This window comes from Haliotis rufescens, unplaced genomic scaffold, assembly GCF_023055435.1.
Source record: "Haliotis rufescens isolate VD_foot unplaced genomic scaffold, xgHalRufe1.0.p SCAF_4, whole genome shotgun sequence".
NCBI classification, from domain to species: Eukaryota; Metazoa; Mollusca; class Gastropoda; order Lepetellida; family Haliotidae; genus Haliotis; species Haliotis rufescens.
The window spans coordinates 36,415,218-36,432,191 of NW_025964112.1; the positions used below are offsets into that span (position 1 = coordinate 36,415,218).

The 16,974-nt window shown below is 37.5% G+C and overlaps 1 protein-coding gene across 9 annotated transcripts in view; it reads left to right on the forward strand.

The window, feature by feature from the left end:
* LOC124134705 (titin homolog) overlaps positions 1-16,974 on the forward strand; it is a 171,274-nt gene that overhangs the window by 17,491 nt on the left and 136,809 nt on the right. The gene's annotated exons all lie outside the window — the stretch shown is intronic.

Consider the following 16,974-nt stretch of genomic DNA (forward strand, 5'->3'; position numbering starts at 1 on the left):
GTGGTCCCTTTGAGTTTGTTTGTTTGTTGTTTAACATTGCACTCAGCAATATTCCAGTTATATGATGGCGATCTGTAAATAATCGAGTCTGGACCAGACATTACAGTGATTGACATCATGAGCATCGATCCATGTAATTGGGACACGATGACTGCATAAACCAAATCAGAGAGCCTGACCAGCCGATCCTGTAAGTCGCTTCTTACGACAAGCATAGCCGCCTTTTACGGCAAGCATGGGTTGCTGAAGAGCTATTCTAATGCAGATCTTCACGGTTCGAGACCATATGAACTTGTGGTCAAGTCGGACAAATTACACGTGTTAATTTCAAGTTCGGTACAAATTCATTACCCGACATATATGCCAATGATACCCATTGCTTGACCCAGTTTCTCACAAAAGCGTAGCAAAGTATGGGTTGCTGAAGACGTATTCTACCCCAGATCTTCACGGGTCTCCCTTTCAGTTTGTTACTGTGTGCTGTAGTTTACTGTATATCAGTGAAGCTGGGGGATGCTTGTTTGCAACCATGGCCTGCTACATGACTGTTCGTGGCACGACAACAGAGGGAATTATGTATGCAGTGTTGCTGCATGAATTATCACGCTGTATGCTTGACTAAAGCTAATTATTTCTGAATGTCAGGATGTTCATGAAACAATCAGTCAGTCAGGTATACCTGATAAAATGAAAAGTTATCTGACAATAGTGGAGACGAATCAATATATGGATGTAACATCTGTGGAAGGTGTGGCGAGACAGGTACCTGACATATAGGTGAATTAGAGGCAGTCTGAGGGTTGCAGGTGTGTGTGACTGTGTGTGTGAGTGGATTGTGTGGTGGGCGTGGGCGTGGGCATGGGCGTGGTAGAAGTGTGGTGTGGTAGGTCTGTACGGAAAGCAGAAGGTCAGGGGTTTTATCTCGACCACGTCATACCAAAAGACGTTAAAAGATGGTACTTGTTGTTATCCTGCCTGGCGCTCTGCATTTAGGGGATGAAAGATAGTCAGTATGGGCCTGGGCCAGACAAACCAGTGATTGATATTATGTCTCACACCATGATGGAATGATGACATGCAATCAACCAATGTCGAGTCTGACCACCCGATCCTATTGGCCCTGCTCATGACCAGGGCCCCGTTCCACAAAGCGATCTTAGCGCTACGATTGTCGTAAGTCAGTGTTAAAGAATGGGAGTTACGATCGACTTAGCGCTAAGATCACTTTGTGGAAAGGGGCCCAGTACAGGTTGCTGGGGGACCCATTTTAACCCAGAATCCCCACGGCACTACTTCAAATAAGATTATTTATGAATAAAACTTGATATCATTTGATACTGCAATTTAACCCGGCAAGTCATCATTTGTGGAATTCCCTGTAAACAGTGGAGTAGTATACTTAAGGTGGAATGTACTCACAACTGATTTTTTTTTGCTTGTTATAATCTTGACCTTGGAGGGCAGGGGTATAACCTTATACCAAGGAATTCCGTCCGTCCTTCTGAGTACATTTATTTGTGCAAACTATAACTTGAAAATTTCTGATGTAGAGGAGAGGTGCAGTGCGAAAGTGATTTCAGTGTTTGGATATTTGAAAACATACAGCTATTTTTCTTCTTTTACTTAGAATTGTTTCACTTAAATATTTGTGCAACCTATAACTTGAAAACTACTGCATGGATTCTCTTCCAATTGGGGTTAGAGTATCCACACCAATAGTTGAGGTGCAGTGCAAAGTTTGATTGTGATAAGTGGATTTTCTGAAAAAATAATTCATTTTTCATGTCAAGTGTACCAAATCCTGCAAAGCTTGCCAAAGAAATACCGGTTCAAATGTTAAGGCATCAGTATATCTCCTATATCACAATTGTTCTTCAGCTGATGTAGGAGTCGTGGTCGGTGTATTAGTGAGCCCTGCTCACCTGCTTTTTGCCTTGTTTTGCCTTGTTTCCCCAAATCCAATATGGGGCAACATTCACTAAGTATCCTACAGTTGATAATCAAACACTTGTCAAATGAGATTATAACATTAATGAATGTGTCATGAAATTTGAATGCAATGCTTAATGGAAAACTGTAATAAACACCTCAATCACTTGTCATTATTTCGATACCTCTATACTGTTCCTCACTTGTCGTACATCTCGTGTGTCGTACATCTCACTTGTCGTACATCACGAGAGTGTTCGTGTCAATACAGTCAAAAGGGATCAAACTCATAAATGATGGACTACCATTGTCCGTCTCCGTCCCTGATATTGCAGTGACATGGCACTGGCAAGTCTCAGGTGGCACTCATTTCACAGTTGTAGATTTCGCCTTGATGAAATGTCACTGGTTGTGACTTGAGTAATCAATAGCAAAGATAGGATGTACATGTCCTGGTGTTGTGTTAGAGGCAGGAGACACCCTGGGGATGGACTTATGTCTATGGCTCTTTCGTCTTGTTTGTCGGGCGTATATTTCACATGACCTTGTGACAAGGGGAACCCATGGAGGATGAGTAAGTCAAATTTACTTTCATATATTTCATTTTAGGATGTCCGCTGTTCTTTATTGGCAGCACTTACCGTATACGACGTAATAAGCGCCCCGCTCTAATAAGCGCCCGCGGCGATATTTTCTAATACTGACTGACTGACTGAGTATGGTTTTATGGTATTTGCAAGTGAACAATCCCAAAAGCGTCCCCATCCAATTGATAAAATATAAATGTACACAAGACTATTTACTCGTGCATAATACGTTTGTTATATGTCACCCTTAATTATGAGCAATTAAATTCTGGAAAAATATATCTGTCGTATATAAACATTTCAGGCTGTCAGCATAAACCACGAAATTTACGATCTTTCATCTTTGTTGTTTTTCACCAAAATAATATTCTAATAAGAGCCCCCTATTTCTAATTTTGAGAGCGCCCTGAGCGCTTATTATGTCGAATACGGTAACTATTTTTTAAAGATATGTATTTCCAATACCTTGTTATTCAATCATACTGGCTTATAATTGCTCATGATATCAATCACTGGATTGTCTGGATCAGACTCCATTATTTACAGACTGCTGTCATATAGCTGAAATATTGCTGAGTGCTGCATTAAACAACAAACGAATAAACAAACAAACATAATAAAGAAAGAATGTTTTTAGTGTATGTTTTATTGCACAAGGTGCACTTGTAAACAACCGTGCCAAATTCACACTTTACAACAGATGCATATATGGCAAACACTTGCTGTGCTAACGGTTGTGCACTATATTAATATTAGTAGTATTTAACATTTTATGACTTTTTAATAACATTTGGATAAAATGTCCAGCTATAGGAAAAAATCATATTTTCTGTATGTGAGTGAACACAATTTTTAGCAAGTTGCTAAGAACATGGACATTTATATATTTTCCCCAAATGACATTCCATTGATGATGTCATACATAGAGATTATTATACAAGTATATGGGTCCTACTGGGTTTACGAAACAAGTGTCAGAACTCTTGTATTTTCCGAATCAGAGCAAGGGTAAGACATAAATTCTTACACACGTTTCGGGAGATCAGTTTAACACACATGTGAGTGTAATACTTTCTTTATTTTTCATTATTACCCCCCCCTTTAGAAAAATGCACTGATCACCACTGCCATATTAGAAAATCACTATTGTCGAATGATGTCAGCAATCTTTAGCTATGACATTGTTTCTAGTGTGACGTCATTTCGACTTTACGGCACAATAAGATTCCAATGCCATCAACAATGGCGCCTGATGACGTAAATAATACACTGGTGCAGGTGAAGTGATATTTGCACTAGTGCACATACAATTTTTACGAACTTGGTTAGTTCTAATGCAAGACCTGTCGTAAAATGGGACCTCACTTTGTGAATGGTATATTATGCTGTTTATTTGACGATCTGACATTTAGCCTGTGACTCTTGACTTTTTCACTTCATGTTGATGACAGACTGACTTAACACCTCATAACAGACTCCAGATACACGACAGTTCAAATTGCTCAATGACCACAAAACCATACAAGCAGGCATTCTTAAGTCTAATGCTTTTTAAAAATAATGATTTGTTATGGCTACGTGCATTGAAGTAATAAAAAACCCATTTGATTCTGATATATGTTCGATGAAATTGGTCACAAGTTGAATCAATCTTTGTGCAGTTCTTTAAAGTTCTGCAGCACAATGACAGCTAGGAACCAGTCAGAATGAAAAAGACTTTATGTACCTTCAGATTACCCACTCTCTTGGCCAGGACTCCCATGGATCATCTGTGTACTACACAATGGGTGTGGACAAAAACAAAATCTTATCAGAAAGGGAAAAAGTGTATATGAAAAAATAGTTCCTTCCCTGTGTACATCTGATATTTCTCCTTTACGAAGACTCTCATTGGACATGTATGATCTATGGACGAAGAACTGACAGTAAAGTGACATTGTACACCTTGTTCAGATGTCCACAACTTGTCATGCCACTTGTACATTGCTCAGGCTGTCGATGAAATGTATGTCAATATTTGCAAAAATGCCCTTGTACATTTTAACAGGTAAAAAATTGAACTTTACATTATTGAGAAACTAGGGCACAAATAGTGTTTTTTATTCATCAAAGACCCCTCACTGAGACTCACTATACATGTATATGTAGGTGCATTAGATCAATGTCAGCTAAATTTGTTTTTTCGTATTTATTTAATTAGCATTGTATGTTATTTAAAAAGATGTTGGCAATGCTTTATGACAACCGAAGTGAATCATGTTAAAATGTTGAAATTAGTTTCTGCGCCATGAAGCATTTTTTTTCGATGTAAAAGGATCCAAAATTAGTTTTGTAACAGCTGTATGGTATGGTATTTAGATTGTCAATATATTTGTATAAGACGACCATTAACTCCCTAATAAGTTGTAAGCAACATGGCCCTTGACTCAAGCATTTGTCAAGTGTATTTTTTGGCATTCCTATTCCTTTTAATGACAATGAAATGTATCTAAAACACAGCAGCATTTTTATACTTTAATGTCAGATGTTTTTTTTTTTTATAGAAAGCTTTTGAGCTTGTTCTAATGTCAGAGTTTAATGTGGAGCCCTCTTGATCCTTGTTTCAGCAGCACGATACCAGCACTTGTAGGTTTCACCAAAGTGGCGAATGTAGACAAGCACCAGTTGTTTAGTGCTGGTAACCTCAAATCTAACATCCCTGGCTGCATGGTTATTAGGTTGCAAAAGAAACTCTTTAAGTATTTGCAGTGATGCCGAAGCGACTTAAACGTTAAAGAATAAGGTCAAAATGAGACTTTCCAGATATTGTATTCTCAAGAGCCTTATTTTCAGTGACATCTTCTAGAACAAAGCGTCTTCTTAATGTAATTTTGGAGCATATGTAAAACTGCCAATTTAAGAAACTGTGGTGGTAGTTCGTTTTCAGGAAATGACATTTTAAAATTGTTCCTAAAAGGATGAAAAGCAATGCCTCAGTTGAAGCTATGTATTTTTCTAGCTGCTACAGTAGGAGTCCTGATACAATCAACATAATTTATGCATTTACTTTTGAAAGTGACAATATATTAATCATTATATTTATTTTTCAAATTCGTTAAAAATGTTAGGAGGGAGGCAGTACATTTTTAATATTTTTTATTCTATATCTTCCTTTCTTTTCAACGTTTTCAAGACACCTATATATATTGACTGTTGATGGCTGTGATTAAAACAGGAATGTTTGTAACAATTATGAGTGAGTGAGTGAGTATAGTTTTACGCTGCTTTTAGCAATATTCCAGCAATATCACAGCGGGGAACACCAGAAATGGGCTTCACATATTGTACCCATGTCAGGAATCGAACCCGGGTCTTAGTCGCCACGAGCGAACGCTTTAACCACAAAGCTACCCAACTGCCCGTAACAATTATGGATATGATGCATTTCATTGAGTAAAGAAAGAAAGGAACAGACATAGAGATTATCATCACCTGTAGGTGCTTGAGGACAGTACATGATGTAAGGCACTGAGGGTGGGCAGGGATGCAAATTAAATTATTAATATATCATCTCTTACTAAGGTTTGTCATGAATTAGAAACAACAGAATTAATTGGAAATAAACAGTAACACACTGTCAGTATAAAGCCAGTATTTTCCTTGTCAATTTTCCTGACTCAATTTAAAAAGGAATCTAAAAAGTGTTAAAGAGGATATGACGACCTCCAACTCCAAGCTAAGCTGTTTTCAAAACAATGACCATTATTAGGTCAAGTGCTTTGTACCATATGGCGAATCAGCTTTATATGACCTTTATTATGGGGTAATTGTTGTATTTATGGCAATGTCTGGTTGCCGTGGATATTGGTAATTCAAGTCTCTCCCTCGAGATAAGCCAAGACCTGAGTTTAGTGATCAGATATCTGTGGTGAATATGCCATATGGACAGCAATGAAAGTGATTGCCAACATGCAAATATTTGTGATACATTGTGCTCTGTTTTATGACTGAAGCCCCCACTCCAGGGGAGGTTTAAGTAATGGTGTTGTATTACATTGTTAATAAATCTATATGTGGAGAAGAAACAGAATTCATTGATTACTTGCCTGGAGTGTCAAAATGATTACACATGGCCATATTATACAGCTATGATCGGATAGAATGGAGATGTTTATTGTGTAATATATCAGATTAGTTTTAATGAAACATTTGGAGCTCTGTGTGAGTTTGAGTCTGAGCAGATGGAATGTGAGTTGAGGTGAAATGGGGTTTAATGTCGCGCCAAAGAATATTGCACTTATATAGTGACGCGCTCACGCGCATGTGTGTGTGTGTGTGTGTGTGTGTGTGTGTGTGTGTGTGTCTCTGTGTGTGTATTTGTGTCTGTGTCTGTGTCTGTGTCTGTGTCTGTGTCTGCTAATACTAGCCGGACTGATGCCGATTTTATAGTGCTAGCCCACTGAGATACCATGCCACAGTTTAACATGAATACCCCAATCAGACAGTATACTGACCATGAGCTGATTAGTCTTGTTTTAGCCGAGCCCCAGGCATGGTAACAACAGGTACCAGCTTTTAACATCTTTTGTTATGAGATGGTGCGGGATCGAACCCCAAACCTTCCTCTCTACTGGCAGATGGTCTACCACTAGACCACAGAGGCGGTCAGCAGAGGACACATAATGGTTTCATTGCATCATTTTGGGGCGGTCGGGTAGCCTAGTGGTTAAAGCGTTCGCTCGTCACGCTGAAGACCCGGGTTCGATTCCCGACGGGTACAATGTGTGAAGCCCATTTCTGGTGTCCCCCCGCCGTGATATTGCTGGAATATTGCTAAAAGCGGCGTAAAACCATACTCACTCACTCACTCACTCATTGCATCATTTGTTTCATAAATAAGAGTGAGTCCACTGACGATATGTGGTTACTTGAGAATCGTTTCCCTTGGTTTCAGAGTTATCTCCCTTGGTAATAACTGCCTGGTAGACTACCTTGTAATAAGTCGGGGATCAGGTGTCAACAATGGCTGAATTTGTTGTACAAGATTAACTTCCCACCTGTTAATCAGGTGGCCATAAGGTGTGCCAGAAACCTGTGATGCCAACCCTATTTTGGTATGGGGATTTGGAGTCTTTTTAGGTGTTTTTCAGGACTTAGCAGTGTGGTATGCAGGACACAAATATAATCAAATTTGGTATGCAGAATCAACATTTAAAAAAAAGTAATGGTGTACATAAAAAAAATGGTCATATATTACATTTTTTCAGAAATTTAATTTCAAATCAAAACTTTTTTCAATGCTTTTGATATTTGTTGTAAGTAGTTTTGGAGATTCAAGGGTGAACATTGAGACTCAAAGTGAAATTTAGATGGTATTTGGGATTCAGGGGATGGCGGGGTTGGCACTCTCACATGAAGCTGTCATGTCATGATACTCGTACTCACTCACTCACACTCACTCACTCACTCACTCACTCACTCACTCACTCACTCATGATTATGCTGCTGATATACCTTTGTTAAGATTATTGCGCTTATATAGCAATATGTGTGTATTTCTATGTGTCTGTTGATATGTCTGTGTGTCTGTCACTAATGTCGGTTTCATAGTGCCACCTGTCTGCGGTACAGTGTCACAATTTTAACAATGTCCTTAGTTTATCCGCTTAATGTTGAGGCAGGGAAACAACAAATACCATCTTTTAATGTTTTTAGGGGAGGGTGGGGGTGCAGGGGAACAAAGCTGGCCAGTGGATTGAAACATCAACATTTTGCTCTCCTGGCAGACACTGTCTACAAGACCATGATGGAGGCAGTCACTTGCATTTGAACTCAAATCCATTATGAGTGGAAAGTATTTATATTCCAAATTCCACCAGAATTTCTGGCATTAAGAAAAAAAAACACAGTCAAGTTTTATGTTGTAAAGTGACAATGTTATGATTTAATTTTGTAGTTAAAAACTAATTATTTTTTCACCATGTCTCAGATTCAAACTTCAAGAGCCTCTTTTGTTGAGTTAATCTTTAAAGCAGTGGGTAGGCAATTTGAAAGTGCTGAGTAAATTGGAATTAGCTGTAGGGTTACCCTAATCGCTGCTTCACAGACATGGTTATTTAATCTTTTATCATGTGTTTCCATGTTTTTTCTGGACAGATACTTTTACTGGAACAGAGAATAAAATTGGTCTGATCAATTATGTCTGCTCTTGGTGACATTGCCTCGTGTATCTTCCTGTCTGTTGGAGGTCATACCGACCTTCCAAATGCCATGGAAACAGTATCAATCAATTGCATTTCAATATCGAGCGATGTACAGACTATTGAATGGGTTTTTAAGTTATTTAAAGGAATAAGTGACATTATGATGATTATTAATACTGTAGTCCTTGTGTGAGTGTAAGTGAATTTGTGTATCTATGATGGTCAGGGTAAATGATCATTTTTTTGTTGGTTTCATTTTCTTGATGATGATAGTATGAATAAGACTTCGATTTTCCAGTTTCAAGTCCTTGATTAAGTTTAGAAATTAAAGCTAGCCCCAATTTACAATCTGATGAGAAAGTAACAGACAGCTATGTTTCCTGTTCTCAGTGGCAAGAATTACCTGGTTTCATTTTCTTCAAAATGTTACATTTTGTTATGTGATGGGCAGAAAGTTCAGCACTAGTTTGACTAGTTGTCAGGCCTGGTTTTTGCAAAATGAGTAATTACTACTTTTGGAAAACTGATACAGAATTCAAGCATGAATCAATACATAGGTAGGTGTTACCTGTCAGGAGAAACTCTGCAATGCATCAGTGAATTGTGATACCCCTAATACACATCTAAAGGCAGTTCATCACTTTGCCAATCCCACCAGGCAAGTCCCGGGTTAGAATAGGTCTTTAGCAACCCATGCTTGCTATATATGGCGATAATGCTTGTCATAAGAGGCGACTAACAGGTTTGGTTGATACATGTCATCATATCCCAATTGCGTAGGTCTATGCTCATGTTGTCAATCAGTGGATTGTCTGGTCCTGACTTAATATTTACAGACAACTGTCATATGGCTGGAATATTACTGACTCCGGCGTAATCAACAAACAAACAAAACAAATATTATTTGTATATCGTTTGTAACTGATATTGTGTTTTCATTGTGCTGCGATATAATAAGTATACATCCGGTTTGCTACAATGCTTCAAACTCGATCAGATGTATTGCTTTTAATAAATCCCTATTTCAGATGTTATCCAATAAGTACACATAAAATCGTTTGAAAAGTTTGTTTGTGATTTTATAAATTACACATTTTAATGTTTCGGTTGTTTATCTCGGGTCCAGTGTTATTGTATTTTCATATAGCTGGAATATTGCTAAGTGCAGCTTTAAACAACAAACAAACAAACAAACAAACAAACAAAGTCATTCCACATTCTAATGGTCTTGTGCACAAATCCTGTATTCACCATGAGGATGATCCTTGGTCTGTCCGCACCATATTCAAGCTCAAGGCTCACAAAAGTTGTAAATGTTTACGACCCGCCTCATTTTGTGGTTTCCTCAAACATTAAACCGACATGATATCACTGAAATGATGTTCAAAGAGACACTTTCAGCACAACTTACTTGCTCGCTCTGAGCTCCAATTAACAAAACTTTAACAAATGTTGAAGGAATGTGGTTTATGGACAGTGTATGCAAGACCTGTGTATTGATGATGGGGGTTATGGGGTCAGACGTTACTGAGGGCACCATGGTAGACATAAGAGCTAACTGAACTGTGAATCAAGTATGGTTACAATTAATTGCTGCTGTCGACATGCCAATATGTTCTGAATGTACAAAAGATGCGTTTGTTGTCCGATACCTCTTTAAGCGATGCTCCAGCAAAATGTTTTGTGTACATGTGCATGCATGGACACACAGAGACAGACAGACAGACAGACACAGAGACATGAAATGATTTAAAAACCCAACAAGACAGTCAGACAGGTGACCCATAAGTGTTGCCTGCCCATCTTCAAAGTTAGCTGCCCACATTCAGACATTATAAATCTTGAAAAATCGCAAAAACTATGAAACAAATCATGTCTTGATTCAGTTGAAAAAATGCAAACAATTACTTGAGAATCTACTAGGCGTTATGATAAAACTGAGTATGTAAGCAGTCTTAAAATTATTTGCCAGACAATTGGGCAGGTGGAGGAAAATTTCATGCAGCCAGACAGAAAAGTTACCAGCCACGGACAGGCAGGCAGGCAGGCAGTTTTTCGGACACTGCAGACAGACAGACAGACAGACAGACAGACAGACAGACAGATTCCTATAGAAGTGTTATAATGTTAAATGTGAAGTTAAACCTCATTTCACCTCACGTCAAATACAAGAACATATGGCACTGAATTATGCCTTAATCTTGTTAATTTTGAATAAAGAAAATAAAGAATATCAGCAGTACAGTCATGAGTGAATGAGTTTGTTGTTGTTTAATGCTGCTTTTAACAGTATTTTAGTGGTGTTGTGATTTGATAGCGTCATGTGGGAGGAAAGCTGAAGCGACCTTGATCACAGGTTTCTGGCTTACCTTTTGGCATACCTGGTCAACAGGGGGTAGATATTCTTGAACAACACATTCATCCATTGTTGATACCCAATCCCAAATTCCAAATTATTATAAGGTCTACCTGCAGTTATTACTAAGGGACATAACTCTGAAGCCAAGGGAAACAACTCTCAAATAACCACATTTAGTCACAGACAGACAGACAGCTTGCTCTTCTCAGATGACTCCCTGATTGCCATGGCAAATGCTTCATCTTCTTTTCACAGTTGCTCACTTGCAGCATCCAGTGATTTTGTAATATCAAAGCAACGTTACAATCACCTGTGTCTACTTTATACTTCATGAGGGGGGAACCAGTTAATAAAAAGGAATTCCTGAATCACAGGAGTGCATTGTAATCTCTGTGGATGTTTAGAATAGGACATAAAAATGGTTATCGGTTTGAATGACAAAATACAAGAAATCGATGTTACTGTATGACGTTTTTTCTTGTACTCCATTACAGAGAATGCAAATTAAGGCTCCCTTGTTCTGAAGATACATGTTGGCTGGTCATGCCATGGAAATGGTTTTAGAGTTATTCGCCCTTGATTATGTTCATCCTGAATAGGCCACACGAAAAGCTAAAAAACATGTTCTTTTTTGACTCGGTGAGCATTGTTATACTCATCAGGGAGCTGGCTTCTTCCAATGCAGTGTTGTTCATGCATGCCATCTTGTTCTGGGTCAAAAGGACCTTCATCTTGATGTAACTGTCATTTGCATGAGTTTGAGTTACAAGCGTTATCGTGCCGCTGATTACTATTCTCATCAACTGGCACCGGAACTGTAATGTGTTCCTCTTTGAAATACAGGTAATGAATATTCATGGATTTTTTTATCTCGAGACAATTTGCATCCTTTTCAATCTGGCATTGCCAAGCCTTTGTGTTTGAGATCTGATTACAATTAAAAGTAATCCTTGGTTGGTGCGCATGAAATATGACCAGGATAACATGCTTTGAAGCATATTTCATGATTACAAAAGTTAGGTCTGTTCTGAAGTCTTTATTAAGATTTAAAGGAGGTAGTCATGAATTTGATGCTTTCAATTCGCTTGACTCTTTCCTTTTCTTTTTCCGACAGAGGTACAAATAGATTACCTCTAAGGACTTGAGACTTTAATTTTTCACATCTGTAAATGATATTGTACATCGTAAGGGTGTCTCCTGGTCTGTAATTTAACTTTTTCTAAAATTGGTGTTTTTAAAATCTAGATTGAAAAGAGAAGGAATTAATGTGCATTCTGTTGGACTGGGCGCCATTGTTAACATGAAACATCCACTGCAGAGAATAGCCAGTCTTGATTATGTGCCGAGACAGATTCCATTGGGCGTTAAACATGTTAAAGGCAAAACAGGAGAGAAAAATTATATAGATGGATGGATCACTGAAAATCGATGGAAATTATTCAAAATTTTGCATTAAAGTATTATTAATTGTGTTTAACTTTTTAGGTATTTTCACCATATGTTGGTATATTGAAAAAATGCCATTTATAAGAAAACATGAACATTTCTACATTTTGCGGGGGGATATAGTGATCAGCCAGTCTGTCTGTCTGTCCGTCTGTAATCATTTCCTTTTCCGGGGCAGAATTCCAAAACCATTCAGTGTATTTGATCGAAACTTGGCAAAGCTATCAGGCACAAACTGAAGTGGTGCCTTTTGATATTTTGGGATTTTTCTAATTTTTATTTTTTTAAATTTTTATGGAATGAAGTTGGACATAGACTCAATTAGGGATGGGGTTCGTTTCCAGGGCAGAATTCGAAAAACATTCAGTGTATTTGATCAAAACTTGGCAAATCTATCAGGCACATACTAAAGTGGTGCCTTTTGATATTTTGGGATTTTTCTAATTTTTATTTTTTTAAATTTTTATGGAATGAAGTTGGACCTAGACTCAATTGGTGATTGGGTTCGTTTCCGGGGCAGAATTCAAAAACCATTCAGTGTATTTGATCGAAACTTGGCAAATCTATCAGTCTCATACTGAAGTGGTGCCTTTTGCTATTTATTTTACAATTTTTTATTTTGTGTCAGGTTTGTAGTTGCAAATTTGTGTTGGTCCTTATGGTCTGTAGTAAATTAGCATCTCGACTTATTGTCTCAATAAAATGCAGTTGGTTTTTTTAAATGGGGGCCTGAAGAGTTTAGACAGGGCCTGCAGCTTCTAAAGTATGTGGGTCCTGATGGCAGCCTGGAAACTTTTTTCATTTCGAACACTGGTTGCACCACTTCATATAAGAGATAGATTGACTTAGATGCTTTGTTCAAACACCCAGATACACCACACAGTAAGGGTTACACAGTAAACACAACACTATGCTGTCAGATAGATGATGTTAAACAACTTACCCAGAGAAATGATTTAAATACTCTCCAAGTCACTCCACATGCAACCCCCCTCCTCCATTGTACCTACAAAAATGTTTAAACCACTAGATTAAATGAAAATCTCATTTTACAACTCCATTATCAACTTAAACCAGAGTTGGTTTGATCGGAGTAAGATAAACATGGTTATTGTCGTCGTTTTTTCAAGTAAATGGCTTTGATAGACAAAAGCCTTAAAACCCCATATCCTTCCACATGTTTCACCATTAAAGCTGGCTTCTGAATTATTGAGCAATTTCCATGATAGGCTTCCTTTTACATGACAAATGGAAGAGAAAGCTATTAGTTGATTTGGATTTGAAGTCAGAATACTTTCAGTTTCGCCTAGATTTATTCATGACAGGTTTGGTGATTGTTCTTCAAAGGCAAAACTGTTTGGCTTTATTCTGATGATGGTCTTGTAATGATGCTGTGATTTCACTGACATTTGATTATACAGCTGAATTCCCGACAACATCCTAAATCTGTTTGTTTTTCTTGTGATTGTGGACAAGAAAGTGCTGTTCTGTGATAATCCAAGTGTTTGATTTAATTGTGTTTTGTGTTAATCATGCTGTTCCGTCTGTTTCATCTTTGTGGTGTTTTGGGAGCTTCTATGAATTTTCTCTATCTGTTTTTCACTGCCGACCCTTTTGTGCTTGTTCCTGAGGCTTTCTCCGTATCAAGTTGTTTTTGTTTGTTGTTTAATGCCGCACTCATCAATATTCCACCTGTATGAGGGCAGTCTGTGAATAATCTAGCCTGGACCAGACAATCCAGTGATTGATATCATGGGCATTGATCCACACAACTGATGACATGCATAAACCAAGTCGGTAAGCCTGACCACCCGATCCTGTTAGTTGCCTCTTTCAACAAGCATGGGTTGCTGAAGACCAATTTGCGATTTTTTTCATCTGACTATTTTTAATCTTTTTGTACTGTTTGTAGATGTCCTGATGTTGTGATTGTTGCCACAGGTGAAACAGTGACATTGTATCTGTTTAGTTATAGCAATCATTAACTGTAAAATTGATATTTTGTTTTACAAAGAAAGTTGTGTTTGAACAACTTTAAAAAAAAATCTTGTTATTCAGTTCATTTGAACAACTTTATTTTAACTTGTTGGACTGTCAATTAGCCTGATCTTAATGTCCCTTTAACAATAAATGATATTTAATTAACCTCAAAAGAAAGGTCCATATGTATTAAGTAATTTTAAATTTTGTTAAACCAATGGTTGTAAAAGAATACTGACTGAGTTTTAAAGATAGAATAGAATGTAGGATTAAGTCTACTCCAGAACACTGCCAACACGTCAAAGTTAATTTAAGAAAGAGATGACACATCAAGTTGCCTCGACTGGGATTCCATACAGCTTAATTCAACTGCAGTTCACTTGAGTGTTTGATGCCAGTCAGGAAGTGGTCGGAAAGTGCCATTTACCATTCCATGTCACAGCAGATCACATAGATAACTACTGGATATTGACAGCCAAATAGCTGGCGGCAGATTGGTTTGTTTGCTCTGCAATTGGTGAGCCTGAGTATTGGCTAATGCAGGGGTGAGATTGAACAAGTTCAGCAAGAACGGTCTGCCATTTTGTTATTGGGTAATCTTTGAAATGTCATGGTGACAATTGCAGATGGTTTGGGGATTTATTGATAATTTGGAGATTGAAATGGTGAGATTGTTAAAAGTTTGCATGTTTTGTGATAAGGGTTGGTTGTTTCGGTGGATATATTTTGTTATGAATACCGTATTCGACGTAATAAGCGCCCAGGGCGCTCTCAAAATTAGAAATAGGGGGCTCTTCTTAGAATATTTTTTTGGTGAAAAAGACAGAGCTGAAAGATAAATTTGGTGGTTTATGCTGACAGCCTGAAATGTTTATATACGTGAGAAACATTTTTCCAGAATTTAAATGCCCATAATTAAGGGTGCATATAACACACAAGTACGTAATATACGCGAATAAATAAGTGTTGTGTACATTGATCAATCGGAAGGGGTAGCAGTCATATGGCTGGAATATTGCTGAGTGTGGCGTTAAACAACAAACAAACAAACAAAGTATGTGTCCAAAAAATCGGCAATCTTATTTCCATACAATAGTGCTAGCCAACCAATGAGATAAGTACACATCGAGGTAAGAAAGGTCAACAATGACGAGGCGTATTTTGTTCTTGAATCATAGTTAATAGCACTTCCACATATGGCATACATTTCTTGGAAATGGAATAACTCGAACAATTCTAGGAAGTTTTATGAAGCAAGTAGTTTACGGACAAACACAGAATGAAAAAACACTATATTTTAATGAAATTAGGGGCGATCATGTTGCATCAGGATAAACACACTTGATATTTCTGTGACGTTTTTTGTAATCAAAATCACCTCAAATACAAACCATCTGACGATACAGACTGGGGTTGAATGACCTGTTTAGAGAGCATTTAATTGGTAGACAGAACTTGAATTAGAAATTTTGAATTTGTTCATATATTGATTAAAAAATATTTATCAGAAACTCCAAATCCCAGTCTTCAGTGCAATAAAACACCAGAACATCTTGAAACAGGACAGTGGTAATATTTGGGGCCTTAGGTCACTATCAATATTTTTTATGATGTGAATATTGGACAAGCTGTCGATGAACTTAAATCTAAAAAGCAAAAACCGTCTGTTTGTGAATGCGAAGTGTCTGTCTGCATGGAAGTTTGGGGACCGCTAGTTCTGCTGACGTTTCATTGCTGCAATTCGACTTTCGCAAATACCAAATTTATTTTGTTGTGACATTACATCTACCGGTAGCTATATAAGACATTTACAGGATTTTAGCATGATTATGATGTACAGTAAAGTTTTAATTTATTCTGAGCAGACTTTTGTGGACATTTTATGTTAATCTTTCACAAAAAATGTTTTTACCCCTCTTATGTTTATGCTATTTTTTTCGTTATTTTCGCCAAACATACCCCATCAGGACTCTCATGTCAATGTTTATACTTCTGTGAAAACTTTCTCTCTTTTTAAGATGATTGCAGAGGCCAGAGAATTCATTAAATGCATTTGATCAAATATTATTCAGACAGTTAGTAGTTACTTTAGTTTTGTAGATTTTTTGTAGTGGTATTGTAGTATTTTCACTGAACCTTCAAAGGTGAAGCAGTTGGGCAAATAAAATTAAATTTGAACTATTTTAGTTTTATTTTATGATTGGAACATGCAGCCCAAGACAATTGAATAGTCCATAAACAGATAAAATAGGGGAATTTGTTGCCCTAGTATTACTTTGAATACCGTATTCGACATAATAAGCGTCCCGCTCTAATAAGCGCCCAGGGCGATATTTGCTCATATAATGGCTAGTGAACAATCCCAATTAGCACCCTTTCCGATTCATCAATGTACACAAGACTTTTTTATTCGTGTATAATACACACTTGTGTGTTATATGCACCCTAAATTATGGGCAATTAAATTCTCGAAAATATATCCGTTGTGTAT